General features: G+C 47.3%; 1 long non-coding RNA gene across 1 annotated transcript; it reads right to left on the bottom strand.

Annotated features, from left to right (window-relative positions):
• Window positions 1-407: 407 nt before the first annotated feature.
• Window positions 408-5,043, bottom strand: LOC307049733. Its single transcript, XR_013810759.1, has 3 exons — window positions 4,905-5,043; window positions 3,909-3,957; window positions 408-661 (listed from the first exon to the last, which is right to left on the bottom strand). It is a non-coding gene; the product is annotated as an uncharacterized lncRNA (long non-coding RNA).
• Between the last annotated feature and the right edge of the window lie 713 nt (window positions 5,044-5,756).

Raw genomic sequence — 5,756 nt, 5'->3', positions numbered from 1 at the left:
TTGAACTTTGGATGGTGTTTTATACTGTGTAATGAAATTTATTAAAAGTATACATAAATGACATTCCAATAAATCATACATTGATTTCTTATATTTGTTTTGATAATCTGTATTTTATTATGAAGCATTTGCTAATCCTCCGTATTTTAGCCACATGCTGATATCTCGTGATTCAAATCTAAACAAATGTTAACTTAATCGCCATACCTCTGAAAATTTTTAAATTGACTAATAGTTAAGATCTACCCTCACCTACCCACCAGTAAGGTATTAGTGAAAACACAGCATAGGAGGTGGTGTGGTGTGGTGAGGTGAGGTTCCAGCTCTGGCTGTATTTGTGATCTTAAGCTTTCCATCAGTATTGGATACCTGAGGCTGGTGTAACAGATTACCGCACACTTGGTGGCTTACTGAAACAACAGAAATTTATTCTCTCACAATTCTGTGGGCCAGAAGTCAGAAATCAACTCCACTGGATCAAATCAAGTGTATGCTCCCCCAGGAGGCTCTGGGGGACTGGGAATCAACATGTTCCTCACACCTTCCAGCTTCTGGTGGCTGCCAACATCCCTCAGCTAGAAGCTGCATCACTCCAATCTCAAGGCCAACATTCAATCTGCTTCTTCACATGGCCTCCACCTCTGTTCACGGAATCTCCTGCCTGCCCACAGAGATGATCCAGGATAGTTTCCCCATCCCAAGACCCTTAACCTAATCACATCTGCAGCGATCCTCTTTCCAATATGGTAACATTTACAGGTTCGAGAATCTGATCTCTTTGGGGCCGTTAGCCTACTACACCATCTCTCTAGGTTTTCCTTCTGTCTTCACCATATAACCTCTAGAAGAGTACTGCCAATAAACTTTCTGTAGCAATGGAAATGTCCTGTATCTGCCATCCAGTACAGTAGCCCCTAGCCACAGGTGGGGCTACTGAGCACTTGAAAAGGGGCTAATGCAACTGGGGGCCCCGATTTTTTAATTTTAGTTTTAACTTAAATAGCCACGTGTGACTAAGAGCTGTCCTACTGGGCAGCGCAGTTCTAGTGTTTCTATAGTTCTAAACTCTGGACTCCGAAGCAACTAAAAAGTTGTTCTGTCTTTCCTCCAAAGTTTTACCCCCTGGCTATAAAACTGCTCACATCTTTCACCTGCTGTTGTTTAGTCTAGTGGACTTCCAAGCTTTTTAGCCAAAAGCCTTGTTACTAAAAAAAAAAAAAAAAAAAAAAAATTATTTGGAAAACCGAAGTATGAACAAGACTGTAACTGGCTGAGGTTGGTTAGTGGGAGGGGGAGGATCTGTGGCAGACCCAGGGTCTCCACCTGTCTACCCAGCCCAAGTAACTCCTCAAGGGGCAAAGAACCAACACCAGGACTCAGTGGAGTGGAGCCATTTGTGAAACCAGTGGTCGTCCTTGAGATCTTTGCTAGAGCCCTCAGACTTTTGTAGCTAGCATTTGAAGTCACCTCATCTAGGCTTTTAACCTACCGAATACGCTCTCCGCCACCACAGTGCTAACTAGTCACAGGACTCAATTAAGGAAGCATCACAAGCCTTTACACTGGAGGCCTCCGTCAATGGACCAGTCACAATCACATCCACTGATCTGCTTTGTTCATGGATGTGTTCACCTAGAATAGTACCTGGCCCTAGTAGGTGCTCTATCGTTTTTTATGAACATTAAGGCCAGCATTTTAGTACCATATAAATATCAAATATCAGTATTTTCATTTTGATTCAATATTACAGTGATCATACGGTATTGTCAAAATGGCCCTATAGCACTACTAAGTGCTTACTACTCACCAGGGTTTTTTTTAGTAACTGTCATTACTATCAACTTACAGATAAACTGAAGTTAAGAAGTAACTGGTCTAAGGTCATATAGGGTGGGGATCTGAATCTAGGCTCTTATTATGCCACTCCTAAGTAAGCCACCTGCTTGAATGCAATTTATAATTCATTCCAACACAATTAACGATAGTACTAAACTTAATTATAAATGATACTGCTCCTTGTACTATAGTCATCATGGGTTTAGGGCTCAAGTTAAATATCTGAGAACCTATAGTATGCCAGGCACTTGGTTAGACCCCAGGAATATAGTGGAAACCAAGAGGGACTTTATGGGCAGGGGCAATTAGGCAAGCTCACAAGCAACTACAAAATGTGCTTCCAAGTATGATAAGGCCATTACAGGGTGCTACAGAAATCCATAACAAGAGCACTTGGGAGGAAAGATAGTGCTTATAGAAACGTGGGAAAGTGTATGGGTGCATTCTAGGTTAAGTTACAGCATTCAGACGCCTGAGAGGCCAGAAAGCAAGCTGACATCTTAGAATGGTCTAAAATATCCACCTTAGCCCTGCACACAAACTATTGTCAAATCCTCCCGTAAGGTCACTTCTCTGCATCTTAACCTTGCTTTCCCCCCAAACCTTTAAACACATCCCTCCCCAGGGCCTTTGCACTTACTTTTCCTCTGCCTGAAATGCTCTTCATCCAAATATATGCAGTTGACCTTTGCACAATGCAGGGGTTAATCTGAATAATTTATAGATGGCCCTCCACGGACCACATAGTGCTGTAGTACTGACTATTGAAAAATATCTGTGTATGAGTGGACCCATGAAGTTCAAATCCATGTTGCTCAAGGATCAACTGTATATAACCATGTTATCTCCTGCAGCTCTTTCAGGTCTTCTGTAGTTAGTCATTCTCCGACCAGCTCCATCTGAAATCATCATGTCCTCCACTCACAGTGCACATACACGCCCTTCCTATTTCCCTTACCTTGTTTTCCCTCTAGCAATTACGCTAACATTTGTTCAATAAATTTCCTATATTAGGAAGCTAGATTTTACAGAATAATATGGAATATAAAAAGAAATGAAGTTTAAACAGAGGCTAAAACAATATTTTGAAATAAGCATTAAAAATGAACCCAAGGTGAATACCTTTAAGACTTCTGGAAAATGAGGTATTTGTAAACATTCAGAGCTGATCAACAGGAAGAACTCCTAGCACACACTTGGCTGTTAATCTTGCTACACTGACACATTTCTTCCCATATGAAAACTTTCCCATCACCTCCAATACTTTCAAATTCTAACTATCCAGCATCATTGTGTCCTTTAAATTCCTTTTTACAGCTCATTATGCTACATTCATCAGAAGCATTTAACGTGCTGATGGATGCTCCTTTCGTGCCAAATTTTGACTTCTTTTAGTTTTTATTTATTTATTTATTTATTTTTTGCTGTATGCGGGCCTCTCACTGTTGTGGCCTCTCCCGTTGCGGAGCACAGGCTCCGGACGCGCAGGCTCAGTGGCCATGGCTCACGGGCCTAGCCTCTCCGCGGCATGTGGGATCTTCCCGGATCGGGGCACGAACCCGTGTCCCCTGCATCGGCAGGCGGACTCTCAACCACTGCGCCACCAGGGAAGCCCTGACTTCTTTTAGGTTCAATGTAACTATATACTATAAAGAGCTTATATTCTCAACAATAAGTCTCTGGTCCTTAACACTTCCCCCCACCCCCAAACTGACCTAATCCCCATCTGAATACTTCTACTGTTTAACCAGGACACTAAATCTCAAGAGAGATAAGTGACTTTTCATAGTTTACATAGCCAAAAAGGTACATATGAGGCTCCCTGTTCAGGGCTATGCATATGTGATGGAATCTCAATTCACTACCTGAACTACTGCTTCATCTGTAATTTTACAGTATCCACTTCACAGAGTTGTGAGAATTAAACCACCAGCACTATCCCACTGCCCTAAACTCCCAAGCCACTGCAGATACATGGTTGCTACAAGTTGTGTGAGAACAGTTGACCTCATTGGAGGCACTTGTATGTTGTCAACTGCAGAGTGATAGTTGGTGTAAGTCAGTTAAAATACCAGTGTCAGGGCATTCCAGCTTCATTGGCTTGTACCTGTAGTCTTCAACCTATAAAAAGAAAAGTTTTAAAATTACCTTTCTGAACAAATAGAGAAAAACAAACAAACAAAAACCTTTGAGGTATTCTTTTCAGATTGTCTCAAAGGATATCCAGAAAAAGCCTTTTGTACACCTGTTCCATCGTCTAGATTTTTTTCCACCTTCATAGATGACCACAATACCCATATTCCCTTCTCTATTTGAAAACACTAGCTGGTATCCCCAGAGGAGTCTAAAAAGCAGGCCTGAAGGTACCGTCAAACCTAAGGTTAAGGGCTTCCCTGGTGGCGCAGTGGTTGAGAGTCCGCCTGCCGATGCAGGGGACGCGGGTTCGTGCCCCGGTCTGGGAGGATCCCACATGCCGCAGGAGCGGCTGGGCCCGTGAGCCATGGCCGCTGAGCCTGTGCTCCGGGGCCTGTGCTCCGCAAGGGGAGAGGCCACAACAGTGAGAGGCCCGCCTACCGCAAAAAAAAAAAAAAAAAAAAAACCTAAGGTTAAGTTTATCACTTTGCTATTAACTATACAAATATCACTAAGGAGCTAAAACTGAAAGAAAATCTTCTGGTTCAGCTGTGACTCCAGACAGGATCCAAAGAGGAGTTCTACAATCTCTTCTCTGGGTTTTATGGAGACTTTCTTTACCCTTCTGTGTTAGCCTCTTAAGGCACTGCGTCAACCTTAAAAGGGCACAGGAAAGGGCGATTTGGGTTTTTCACAGGGTTCTCTACGATTTCCTGCGTTCCTCTCGTCAGTGTCCGTGGACCTCAGCAGTTTCTTTAACCGAGTCTGAAAACCCACTAGAAGCAGCTGTTCTGCTTGTGAACGTCCGTTTCCTTTGTTAAAGGAGAGCCGGATTCGGGCCTTTGCACCAAACACGTGCTTGGGAACCCTCCGGTCGCCATTGGCCACGTGCTCGGGCCCGGGTCATTTCACCTCACTCAAGGACGGGGACATACCTGCGTTTCGAACTCAGACCGCTGCACCCGCAGTCGTTGGAGACAAACTCCCCAGGCTCACGGTCGGTCCGAGACCCGCTGTTGCCGCCGCAGGCTGGGCCTGGCCCGAACCCGCTACAAAGTAGCCGCGGCTGCGCCCTGGGGAAGCAAAGCGCAAACTTGTTACCGCGCCCGGGCCTGGCCGCCGGGAAGCCTCGGGGCGGCTCGGCGCTGCGCGTGTGCCTAGCGCGGCCCCGGGACGGGCACAGTCGCCCGCCCCCCCGGGCCGCCGAGGGCTGCTCTACCCCTGCGTTCTGGCCGCCGGGAACAGTGGAGCTCCGGGCGGGCAAAGCTCGAGGGGACACGGGGCAAGCCCAGCCCCACCCGGGCCCGCGGACCGGCCGAGTGCCCCTCCACCCCCACCGCCCTGCGCTGACCCACACTCACCGCTCAATTCAGCAAGACTGAGGGCGATGCGGGCGTGCGGCGCCGAGCCACTGCAGTCAGGGCGGGGCGGGGGCGGGAGGAGGAGAAGGAGAGGGTAGGGGCGGGGCGGGAGGAGGAGAAGGAGGGGGTAGGGGCGGGGCGGGAGGAGGAGAAGGAGGGGGTAGGGGGGGCGGGCAGCCAATCCCCGGGAAGTCTCCGGAGGCGGGTGGTGCGGGTCCGGCCATTGGTGCCCGTGGTCCCTGGCCGGTCAGGGTCTTTCTGGTCTTTCCGTGGCGGGAGCATGAGCTAAGCCTACGCGGAGCAAGCTTCTCGGAAGCTCCAGGAGTCTTGACGCCTCCCCAGGCTTTGGCGCTCGTGGATCTGGTTCTCTGAGGCCAAAGTGCCTTCCTCTGGACTCTCCTTAGGAAGCTCTAGCCATTACCCCAG

This window comes from Hyperoodon ampullatus, assembly GCF_949752795.1.
Source record: "Hyperoodon ampullatus genome assembly, chromosome: 1".
NCBI lineage: Eukaryota > Metazoa > Chordata > Mammalia > Artiodactyla > Ziphiidae > Hyperoodon > Hyperoodon ampullatus.
This window is presented reverse-complemented; position numbering and strand designations above follow the sequence as displayed.